This window comes from Melanostigma gelatinosum, assembly GCF_949748355.1.
Source record: "Melanostigma gelatinosum genome assembly, chromosome: 13".
Classification (NCBI taxonomy): domain Eukaryota; kingdom Metazoa; phylum Chordata; class Actinopteri; order Perciformes; family Zoarcidae; genus Melanostigma; species Melanostigma gelatinosum.
The window spans coordinates 18,897,322-18,910,365 of NC_136646.1; positions in this window are offsets into that span (position 1 = coordinate 18,897,322).

A 13,044-nucleotide genomic window follows, 5' to 3' on the forward strand; every position below is an offset into this window, starting at 1 on the left:
GACGGTCTTTGTGCAGGAGGTCTGTGTGAGAGCGCCACAAGGGGTCCAGCATGTGACTCTTAATTTCACATGACCGTGTTTGTGATCTTTGTTAAAAGGATGTTAAAAAAAAAAGAAAAACGCATCACAGAGCACACAAGACATAAGTGATCATCTATCATGAAATTTTATATTTTGAGTATCTAATGAAGCTCACAGCTCCTCGGTTGCATTAGGAGGATACAAACTGCAGTGTTGCTGTTGTTGGGCAGCTCTTGTTAATTAACGGCGGTGCTTTTAGTGACATGAGGGGGCAGACTATTACAGAGGAAGAGCATCACAACTGCTGCGTGTGCAGTTAGTGATCACTCGGTGGGTTGGACTCTCAGCTCCTTCCCTCTGCTTTCTTCAGCAGAATCAGAATGCACAATGTAGTATAACGATGAAGCCATTTCCCATCACAATACATCAGGCTGCTATTGTGGGAGTGGATATTTCCTCTGGCTAATCACTGCTCCCATATCTGTTACACACAGTCACTGTTGCGGTTTCAACCCAGTTATATTTGCAGGATTTGCAATGGAATTGTGGGTAGTTTTTGTGTGAAATGTGTTTGTAATATATTCACGTTTTTCTAGAAGTTGTTTAAAGTGTCGGTGTCTTTTTCTTTTTTTTGTGGGACTGGTGACCTTTTCATTTTTGGAAACGGAAAAGTGGAATTGGAACTGAGATAAGGTCAACTTTCCCAAAACCTCAGCCCCATGTGTCACCGCGCGCACACACACACACACACGATTTGGGCGTTCCTGTCTTGGTACAAACGACTTTTCCATTCAGTCCATCTAACATTTCCTATTGGCGGTGGCACTGTGTTGACCCAGGGCTTGACAGATTTCTTTAACAAGGCAATGATGTATGGATTCTCAGCTCTATAGAAACGTATGTTTGCTCTGTGCTAAATGGAAAGATTACACAGATACTGAGAGGGCTGAAAAGAGTGAGATTGTGTGTGTGTGGATGAGCTGTAGTCACGCTATAATAATATTGTGTGTCTGCACAGACCAGACAGTGTTTTCCCCCTCCTCCTCTGCAGAACAATCAGTACACTGTGTGATGTACAGGGCCACAGCAGTTATAATGGCAATTATGTCTTCTCTCGGCCAGATTGGTAACGTTTTTATGGATTTTAGGGATAGAGATAGAGAGTAAGAAGACAGAGGGGGAGCTGACCTGCTGCACAGCTGCAGGGCAGGGTGGATCTGTGAGGAGTGGAGGGACTAGAAAGGAAATACACAGTGATTTGTTTACATTTGCATATCTATCAATGTGTGTAAGACCATAATTTCCACCCAGGTTTATTGTTTCAGGATTTCTTTTTTTCTTTGAAGTCATAATGTTCAGTCACCATATTCCAGATAACTGAGAAGAAGTGCTGATAAAAGCATTGGTTTTATTCTGAGTCGCCTTCAGTTATTTCCTTATGCAGGTTGCAGACTTGTTTGCCCTGGCTTTTGCCTCTCAGGCTGTGAACAGTCTGCTCCATCTTATTGGTGAATCACTCCCCATTTACTGTGAAGTGCACAGCATTTTCTGTCCACCACTTTACTTGAGTCCGAATTTCCCTTAATAAAATACTCTGAGGAACGAAAAAGAATTTGTGTTCATGGCATGGACTTTCTGCTGTCAACCCCACAATGCAATGTTTCTCATTTTACAGAAGATGTATCTCTGTCAGTAATGATGAAACCTGAATTTATTGCTCACTATCGAGTAAACTATTGTGTGATTATAGTGAATGAGCGAACAAGAGGGTGAGTTAAAACACTGTCAAGTTAGTTGGGGCTGTGTGCAGCCTGAACAGAATACCTGCAGGCTCAGAGCTGGAAAGAAGTAGTGCAAACAGCTCTTTTCGGGTAAAAATGAATGCAATCTACATTTCTATGGTTAATATTCTCTTACAAATATGCATTGGTCAACAGTAAACCGCAGTGATTATTGACTTTTATCAGGCATTAAAAAAAGCCAAGACGGCAGCATAAAAAGTTTCACATAAAAGAGTAAACGGACTAAAAAAAAGCACAAAAGGTCGAACAAACAACTTAAGAAATTTCACAAAACATAAACAATTAACAGACTAAAGACAAACAGCACGAACAGCACTAACGTTACATCGAACAATAAATGAACTGTCCAGTAACAGGACACATGCGTTCAGTGGTCAAATAGTTTTTGAAGTATAGGGTTAGTGCAACAAGAATAAAAACAATCTATGAATTGCCCATAAATGCTTTATTTAATATATATATATAATTTTTTTTTTTTTGTACTTCTGAAACCAAACCTATGGCCTTGTGCTTGTGCATCGTCCTGCCTCCTTATCTCCAACTCTGTTTACCTGTTATGTTGCCTTAGAAACTCCCTCCCCGGAAGCTTATTGGCCAACCAGCAGATGTAAAGCGGCAGGTGGGAGAGCGCGTGGGTGGGGACGAGGGAGGAAGAAAGACAAACATCCAGACGTATAGAAGGCGAGTAAAGACGTTGATAAATGGAAGATAGAGAGATAGAGAGATAAAGGGCGGATTACTTTTTATCCTCGCGCTCCTTCAGAGAAACAGGAAGTCGCCAGTTGAACCGCCGTCTCCTCTGACGCAGCCGATGACGGCCGTGCCACAGTTGCTATTGCAACCACCCGTCAGGGGGACAAACATCCGGATGTGCTGCTTACTCATCAAATCTGTTAACGGCCTAATTGTAGTTTAACACAACGCATTATCGCTGGTTCACCACGGTGACCGGGAAACAAAGAGGACGCACGGTGACGGGTTTCCCTTCACCTTTCTGACTAAACAAACCTTGTGGAGTCCGTCTATTTGTGCACTCAACGTGTTGTATTTATGTTGGATACAGTATCAACTACTATAGACTTGCTGAGGAAAATAGTTTACAAGCAAAGCTGATGTGGGGTGACATTTTTCAGAAACTTCATTATTCACATTGTCAGTGATTTGCAGGCACAGACTTTCAACAAACAAGCCATACAACTGAGTCAGTTTACATGTTCATATATCGTTTTCAGTATATAGTATACCTTTTCTGCTGTGTTTTTGTGACATGTATTTTAGCTTTCTGGCAGATTTACACTTTGTTAAATTGACAAAATGAGAAGTCAGACTTATAGCCGAGTTTATATGCATGTAGGGTGACAATATAAAGCTGCACAACCAAAATGAACTAACATCTACCTGAACTCCTGAGGGTTTAATTCACAAAGTGTAAACAGTTGCAAAGATGAAGCTAAAGTCACAACAGATGAAGGAACAATAACATTTTCACATATCTTATAGGTTGTCTCTAAAGCAGGGCTCTCAAACTCATTTTCACTCCGGGCCAAATCAGCATCATGGTCGCCCACAAAGGGCCGGTTGTAAATGTCACAACTCGTAACATATTGTTAAATAACTCTGCATTCACAGTTTAAAGTAGTCTTCAATGTGCTCACAATACATTTCCATGTTAAATGTACAGTAACCAGTCAAAGAGATGCTTCTATGACTGTTTAAGTAGCTCATCATTTTGACTTTCTATCTCATAATTTTGACTTTCTATCTAGAATTATGACTTTCTATCATAGTTATGACTTTCTATCTCATAACTTCGACTTTCTATCTCATAATTTCGACTATGGGGATATTTTTTATTATCAAGTCTAACTTTAAAAAAATATATATATATTTAAACTTTTTTTAAATTTTTTGCTGGCGGATTCGCGGGCCACATAAAATGACGTAGCGGGCCTGATTCGGCCCGCGGGCCGGGAGTTTGAGACCCCTGCTCTAAAGGAAATGATTGATGGGTTTTCGGCATGTGTAATCATGTAAATATGTCTTAACATATCCGGACATTACAAGATACAGATAACATGGACATGTAACTTGGTTATTGTCTGTCGGTTTTCTTGTTTTTCTATCCATCTGTTGTCATCTCTCAAAGATTTTCCGCTATGCAAATGTGTGGTAAAAGTCCCTGAGTGTGCAGAGTTCATAAGAGGTAAAATGTTGATGTTGCATAATTGTACTGTGACCAAACTAAAGCAACACACCGTGAAATTTGATTTTTTACCATAAAAGGTGCAACGATGAGAGCATTCAGACTTTTGTTCCACCAACTTATGAAGACGAGCTGAGAGGAGGAACTGTTTGTCGGTGAAATTTGCTGGTGTAACGTTTGTCTGGAATGAAAACCAGCATTTGAAAAAGCTGCAGGGTGAAAATGATTGTTTTTTTTAGATATTGTGTTTGTGATGTAAGATTTATGTTTGACAAAATACAGGACACAAAGATGATACTGCTTTTTTCAAGTAAGTTTAATTTGAATCAAACTTAATGCACACCATATCAACCAGCCATCATATTTATTTCACACATTTCGTTGTACAAATACATACACATACAAAAATAAATGTTGAAGCAGACCTTATCAAGACTCATTTTATTCCAAGCATTTCAACATCACTTTCATATTGATTTTTGATGAAAGTAACTTATATGGTTTTATGAAAATTGAAGATTTTAATGGTCCGTAAATGCAATAACAGATCAGGCATAAATCCAAGTAAAGTATTTCATTACAGAACGTGAGTGTGTACATCTGTTGAGGAAAATCTGTTGCAACAAGGAATTCAGTGAGAGAAATGACTTCAACAGAAACTAAAATGATGTTTTGTAATTGTCATTTCAAAGTACATTTATTTAAAAATCCACGTACACATCCAGACTGTAAAGCAATATCACATGCTACAGGCTTATAGTGGGATTAAAGTGTGCTCTGTGCGTGTGTGTGTGTGTGTGTGTGTGTGTGTACGTGGAAAGGAGACCAGTCCCCTGTTCCTGCTGAACTGAGCCAGCCAACGTCACACACTGATTATCAGCACAGCAGGCACAGGAGACCAACCCAGCAGGGGGGAGGGGGGGAGACAGAGGTGACTATACGCACACACATACATACAGAAAAGAAAGACAAACAGACACTGAAGCTCATGCAGAACTCAACAGGTGGAGCATGAATGAAAAATGAACACACACAAAGTTACACGCACACACACACACACACACACACACACTGAAAGACCCTGGCAGCCGGCGATACAAAATGACGACATGAGAGGAGATGTTGCTCTCCCTGCAGGAACAGGAGCAGTCTTCGACGCTAATGAGACAGCTGACATTTAGCAGACATTGGCACACTGAAGCTGCACAGTTTCAGCTAATTACACCGATTACCAGTTTTGACCAGAAGCTTATGGACAGTGATAACTGCTCGCCAGCACAGCCCTTTTGACCACAGTGCATGTTGCCTTTTATCCACGACTGTTATTCGAAAAGCAGGAGTTGTCCACATCGAGTTAAAGAGCTAGTTAGCAGCCATTAAACCATTGTAGAAGAAGAGGGTGCAGCAAGATGAGCTTCTAAGTAAAGTGCCAATCAAACCTCAAACCAATTAAATGAAGCGTCGCAGAAATTTGCGTTTATTTCCTGTATTGATTTCAGGACGGTTGCAGTCTTTTCATTGACGCCCATAAACACACGTAGATAAAGACACACTTTTATTAATTTTTTTATCAAAGCGAGTTTCACATTTTCAGCTCGTCTGAAGTCTGCTGCTGATGTGAGGAGCGGTGGTTTGATGCAGTCCGGCCCCTCCCTGACCTTTACCCCCCCCCCCCCCCCCCCTGCGGGCTGCAGCCCTGTGGCGGCAGAACTTAACCACTGTGAACATGGCAGACACTCACTGCTCACATGTGGGTTAAGTCCTGCTGCCGCACGGCCAGCAGGTCGTGCGGGCATCTGTTTGCCACAGAGAGCTAGACGGGTGTGTTTGCGTATGCAAATTAGAAAACATGGGTGTGGCTGCGTGTGAGTTAGCAAATGAGTCGGCGTTTCTGAGAAAGAGGTCGCTTTCTTCGTGTCAGCCATTGGAAATCCCTGGCAATGTGATTCAGTCCTTTAGTCTCAAAAATCACTCTACCAGGAATTCCCCTGGCCATCAGAGATGACTATCATTTTGTGGTGAGAGGAGGAATTGAAAGCATGCATGAAACAAATGACAAACAGCATAATAGATCTCTTCCATCATTGTCACCTCTAATACTTAACGTTAGAGGACCTATCCCTCATCTATACCTCTGTGTGAAAGAGTGAGTTTTCACAGTAGTCCAATGTGCTCGGTCCTTGTCATTGACAGGTCGTAGTCGTTGCGCTTTCTCAGCCCTGGTGTGTACTGTATGGCTCGTCAGCTCCCAGACTTCCCGTGGCCTCTTATAAAAATAGCTTTTCAATGACAGAATGGAGAATTAGGCTAGAAGGAAGTGGCCAGTCATGTGGCACTCCCTTTAAAGACGTTTGCGCCCGCTCTGTTCTACTTCTGGCCCTTTATCTGTGCCCCTTCTGTGGAAAGAAAAAAGGCCGGAGAGCACTGGGCCGTGTTTCCGCTGCTGCTAAGCTACTGCTAAATCCCCGCAGAAATTGTCAGGAATGTTCATTCCGAGTAAAGAACACTGTATTTATATCTTATTGCTACTTATTACTGCCTGTTGAATGATACCCGATATCAACAAGCACATCAACTCATCACCCCTGGAGCAGCACTTAATACTCCGGATTCCTTTTTGTTGAAATGTACCTGTCTGGACAGGACACATTAGGATACAGAATGAATGCTATTTTGCCACCCTCTTCAAGTCTCTTTATTTTCAAGGTATGAGTCAGTGGGACTATTTTGGGGAACTCCAGACTCCGAATGAGTTTTAGCCGGCTGTCTGCTGTCACTGAGGGTCTGCTGCAGAGCTGTACGAGGCGCAGGGAACTTAGGCGCCATCACTTCAGGTCAGCGCGAGAGTTCGGAGAGTGTGCCAAAATAGTACGAAAGTCTCTTCCAGAATGCTGGATATTTTAAATACCACTCAACAAAGCAACTGGTATTCCAATTTCTAAGTAACAAGCCTAAAACTCAGTGCTGGACCACAGTGCAGATGCTTTCTGGTTTCCTACAGGCCAATGTTCCCTCTCACAGTCTGTGGTCCAATCAGCCAATAACACCGAATTATAACCGCTCAGAACACACTGTGATTTTGGAGCTACTGGGAAGGAAAAAAACAGCTTTTTTCTCCGTCTGCTCTCTCTTAAAACTTTGTGAACATCTCTCTTTTACGCTCAGATTACAGTACACGAAGCATTTTTAAGGCTCCAGCGAGATCAGCGTAATTTGAGGGCCAGGTTATTAAAAGTCACTCAATTCACGGAAAACTAAAATATCTACATAAAAGTGGATCTTTGCACGTTTTGTGTTTCGTTTTAGTCTCCACATGTTTACAATAAAACCTACCGTCTCAAGAGAGAAGGTCATTTAAGGTCCCGGCACCCATCAAAGACAGTCCACTAACTCCTTTTTAACTCTTCTCCTCCATCAACCTAAAACCCTCGATACCCGCCATCCTTTCATCCGGCAGTGGCTCGTCTCGTGTGTTATTTTCTCTCCGCCGTTTCATCTTTTCCATCGGTTTCTCTCTTCCCCTTTGCGTTCCCCCCGTCGAACCCGCAGCCGTTGATGTCTATGAGCTCATTCCTTCCCTTCCCCTGTAATGATGGCGCTCTGCTTGACGCACGCTGTCCAACGCCTCACCTCAAACGCTCAACGTGTCTCACTTTTTGCACTTTGGCCTGTCTTGCTTCTTGAGCGCTATGGTGCAGGAGCCAGGCAATCCTGTTGTTATGTTCTTCTCAAATTGGATGTTTATTATGGTTAGGAATAATCATAAGGTTCTGCCATGTGGGCTGAGACCTATTGGCAGCTCATAATTGTGCCAACGTGTTGCGTCCCGATGGAGGCGTAGAATAGGAAAATGAGTGTCACTGGGTGACGACCGGCAGCAGATGTGCCCCAGTGGAGTCAAAATGTTCGTAGTGAGTGTCTTCATGGCTTGCAGCCTCGCGTGCGGGTGCTTTGATGGTTTTAGGGAGTACACTCTCCGCTTTGTGTGTGTGTTCTAAGTTTATATTGGTGCACGCGACGTATGGAGGCCCGAGTGTAGACGTGGCCACGGGCTGCTTTCTCAAACCGTCTCTCCCCTTCTGCCAGAGCGCAGAAGTGACATTGCCGTTTACACAAGGGCACACAGTTAAGTGGAAAAGCCTCTGTTGAGACAGCTGGATCTCAACCCCTTGTTGTTTCAACACATATCTTCTCTCTCCTTATGCCCCTGTGTGCACACACACACACACACACACACACACACATTAAGAAATGCACACATCCTCACAGGCAACGCAAACTGCCTTTCCGCACATAATATGCTCACTATCAATGAACAAACACGGTTATGTCGGCGGGCTGCCCGGCAAACATGGCATGTGTGTTCGCCGCGGTCTCGCTGTGTCTGTTAACCAGGAATAGTACAAAAACATACCGATCTGACATCATTCACACCCTCCAGGCTGTGAGGCGCTTCACAGAGCAAACAATGAGTGGGGTGACCCACAGGCCGACTGTATGCTGCTATTGTGCACTTAATCAATAATTAGGTATCAAGCTAACGCGTACGTAATAGTTGTATCTTTCCACTGCATCGGAGAATTTTACAGAGAGCAGTTTGTTTCCAACCCCAGCCTCATGTGAAATCAATCTATCTGTCTAGGTCTAATGGTTCAAGACATGATGTCAACATCAGAGCACAAGGGTTATAATAACATCTGAAATCCCTTTTTAAAAGAGTAAATATGCCACATTTGATTTTCATGATTGCTGTCGTATCCATTACACCTCTGACACAGCAGAAAGTGTCCCATCACTTCCTCTGCAATGTTTTCAGTCTTTTAATATGTGCAGATGCGGGAATTCTTATTTTACTGGAAAAAAAAGCCAACAACGGAAAGGAGGTTACAGAAGACATCCCGCCAACTTAAACCTGAACTCACACACCTTACAGGACAGCAGCGCCACACCCTGGCTCTGTTCCGGACAGACTGTGTGTCTGGGTACGTGTGCGCATGTGAGTAAGATTGTATTTGTTTCGTGTTGCGTGTGAGGGCTTCATTACTGCTGAGGCTGTGACATTTCAGTGACATTCAAACAGGGACTCGCGCATATGGGCCCGCTCTGTTGCAGTTCTCCTCAATCAATAAAAGGGGAGGGTTCATTGGCTGGCCTGGAATCAACACAACACACCACATGTGACACATTGGTGTCTGAGAATTAAAAAGCTTCAATTTCCAGCTCCAGATAAAAATAAAAAAAAAAAGGAGAGAAAAGTCTCTTCGGGCTGTAAAGCAGTGAAGAACCCAGCCCGAGCCCGTGGTCCGCTCCCTGTAACCCCATCCTCAGCTTGATCCGTTGCCAAACACCCTCACCACCACCAGCCCTGTACTTAGTGTGCAGCCGCCCTGCTGCCACTGAACCACATTTGCACAAATTGATGCAGAAACTAGACACACACACACACACACACACACACACTTTTATTCCACTACGCCACGGTTTCCTGAGCCTGGGCCCATTCCTACGTATTGCTGCTGGGCACACCCACCCACCCACCCACTCAGCCAGCCAGCCCACTAAAGCCAAGGCTTGAGTTCTGGATCCCCACTTTCTCTCCTCCTTCAGCTCCTTCTATTCCCTCTTTCCTCAACCTATTCCTCCCTCCATTCATCCATTTGGCCTTCCCTGGTCGGCGCTCCAATCCAACGAGTCCTCATAAAAAAAGGCAGGATAACGATAATTACCTCTCCCTCCTCTTTCCCATATTTTATGGCGTCGAGGTTATCAGAAGTCACAGTCAGTCGCAGACAGAGCAAAGCAACAGATCCCTCACTTGGACTAACTCACTCTTGTCTTTCAATCTGTGCTTCAGCATCACGTTAATCTCCTTCAGCTCCGCTTTCGCCCTCTGTCCCAGAGGGGAACCAGACAGGACGGCGGACAGGAAGACAGAGACAGCCGGCCCTGAGCTGTTGCTGAAACTGTGTTAGCTTACAGTAGCCGCTGGATTCCCTTCCTTTCATGGAGGTTTGGGAGCTCGCTGACTTACAGGGCCTCTGAACAATGAGAGGAATGTTAGAGCGGCTCCGGCCTCACTTCACCACTAACATTACGTCTCTCGGGTGCTTTTCTAGAACTTTTTATGACCTCTGTTCCCACTCTGTGCTGCCAACAACACCCCGCAGACAGGCACGCAGACTGATGGACATGCAGACAGACAGAGGACACGCATGTGGTAGACGGAGGACATACGTACTGTAAGCAGGCACACTTATTATGCAGTAATTAATTCAGACGGTCGGAGATATTATCAATCAAACAGACAGACAGACAGACAGACAGACAGAAATGAAGCCATCCCATTCAAAGGAACTATTTACGTCTGACCTTTGTAATGGAGCCGGTCCACAGTGGCAGACCTCAGGTCAGGGCAATATTCCAGTGCCAACATTTTAGTACATTTGAACAGCAGGCACACTTCACTGTCGCTCCACGTGAATAACTGTCCTGTTGCAGGAATTGCTGTGAAGTGAGTGTGAAGTGCCTCTCTGTGGAAGACCAATGGTTCGAGACAACAAAAATAAATGAAAAAGTCAAACTAAAGCGTACAGGTTTGCTGGGTCATAGAGTCATAAAACAGTAAAAAGGCAACAATCAACTTCTGAGCAGAGTCAGAGGCTGCACCTACCTGACACAACCGTTTTTACTCCTTTCTTCAGTTCCTCTCTCCTCACGCTCTCCAGTGGCACGCTCTTCAGTGGCACGCTCTCCAGTGGCACGCTCTTCAGTTGAGCTTCACAGTTGTCGTGCCCTCCTCTCCCTCCTCCCTCTATCGCTATCTCTGTTTTTGTCTGTGTCTCCCACTCTCCGTCTCGTGGGTCCGTTTCTCCCTCGACTGTGCAGACAGGAGTGTGTGTGAACGCGAGTGTGTCTGGGAGCCAGACAGGGTAAGAGAGTAAGAGAGGAGGAGGCGGGCCCAGCCCAGAGCAGGGGATTCCTTCATGACGATGTCAGAGGACAGGATCCCTCCCCTCGCCTCTCCTCCCTTGTGCACAGTCGAGGCTGCTGCGAGGACACAGGAAAGGGGGCAGGGAGCTAATTGGCTGCACAGCTGCTAATAAATGAGCAAAGGCTGTTTGAGTCGATAGCAGGCAGGAAAACTCTAAGTTGAGCGTTAAGAAGTGATTTGAAAGATGGCACAGGTTTAGCTAAAGTTAATTAAAATCTGCGGATCTTGTTTTGAATTGAAATGTGAAAAATTAATTGAGAATTTGACACTGTACACATATGCCGAGATAGTGTCTGATGAAGTCGTAACCGTATCCCTTATGAATGTTTATGCTCAGGTTGGTTTGTCCTGGTCTTGTTTCTTTTTTTCGGTGAAACTTTAAGCAGATTTTTTTATGCCGAGAGAGACTTTAACTGGGGCAGGATCTTAGTTATATAAACATTTTTCCAGATCACTTAAAGCTAGATTCTATTTAGATATGGACATCATGAGAGAGGTCAACGGTTATGAGGCAACAGATGTGCTTTCCAGAGTGCATGCCACTCATTGTGGGGACATCAAGGACTTTGTCATATCAAGAGAAAGTCTTCTTCCCTGTATGTTACGGATGAAGAAAATATAAATCAACACGAATTGTCATTTCATTCACTTGTCAAGCGAAGTCTTGAAATGTCACAAGAAAGAAATGCAAATTGCCATCAACGGTGTAGTTTGGTCAGTTTGGTAAAAGCCTTTCCGCAATTAAGGTAGTTTTATCAGACTTAGCCGTTTCCATACAGCTTTTAAAGTGAGATACTTAAAAATGTGTATAAAAATATGTGAATGGAAACACGGCTGCTAATGATTTACTGAACATCTCCCAGGAGTAATGGTGGCTTCACGAAGAACGCAGCAGAAACGTATGTACTTTACATCACAGTGTTTGCAACTTCAGATCGTGGTAAGGCCGTTGTAGTTGTGTGTGAGGGGCTTGTGTCCAAGCTTGGTTTGATCTGCACCTGTCAAGCATAGGACCCCCCCCCCCCCCCCCCCCCACCACCTACATACACTCCCCTTCCCCACAGAGAGACAGTAACACGAGCTTCAGAGAGGGGCTATTAGAGGCTTTATGACTTCCCCTTCCTTCCCTGTAGCCTTTGGGTGTGTGTGTGTCTGTGTGTGTGTGTGTGTGTGTATGTGTCTGTCTGTGTGTGTGTGTGTGTGAGCGGCAAAGTCTCACACAGACAACCACGCCCCTGTGAGGGAACGGACGTCACACATTCCACACACACACACACACGCACACACACACACACACACACACACACACACACACACGCACACACACTGTATTTGTCTCTTAGCAACGCATACACTCAAGCTTAGTGAAATGACCAGTGTGCCAGTAAGACACATGACGGAGATACATCGTTTATCTTCAGACGGGATAATGTTTGGTTTTTGAACCTCGGTTTCTACGTTGTCTCCAGAGGGGATTCACAACATTTCACAACAGCAGGAGTGAAATGAATTGTAATGAATACCGTTCATTTTTGATTGTTAGTGAGCAAAGATTACTGAGTGAACTTGGTTATAATTGAGTGAAGTAGAGCTTCACAAATGTCCCACTCTGCTTGTTGATGTGTGTATATCTGTAATATATATGTGTTCATATCATGTAAAAGGTCAACGGGAGACTTAGTCAAATTAGTTAAATAGCCTTAAGACGGAGTTAGAATATGCGATGAACTCAAAAAGAAAAAAGAAAGTTTCCATCTCATTTCTGTGGTCTGAACCTCAATGCGTGTCGTGCACACTCCGCTCTTATTTGGCCTCACCAAGATGACAATTAGCTGAGCCGCACGCGACACGAGCACTGTAATGACTGAGATGGTGCAAAGACGCTCTCAAAAGCTACTCATCACACGACTCGAGACGACTTTCAGTTTCGACCACTTCTTTCAGCCTGCGTGACATATAATCCAAATCAACTCGGAAACCGTAAAGAAAAAGGAGGCCATGTCTTCCGACCTTTCCACAATTGCCAA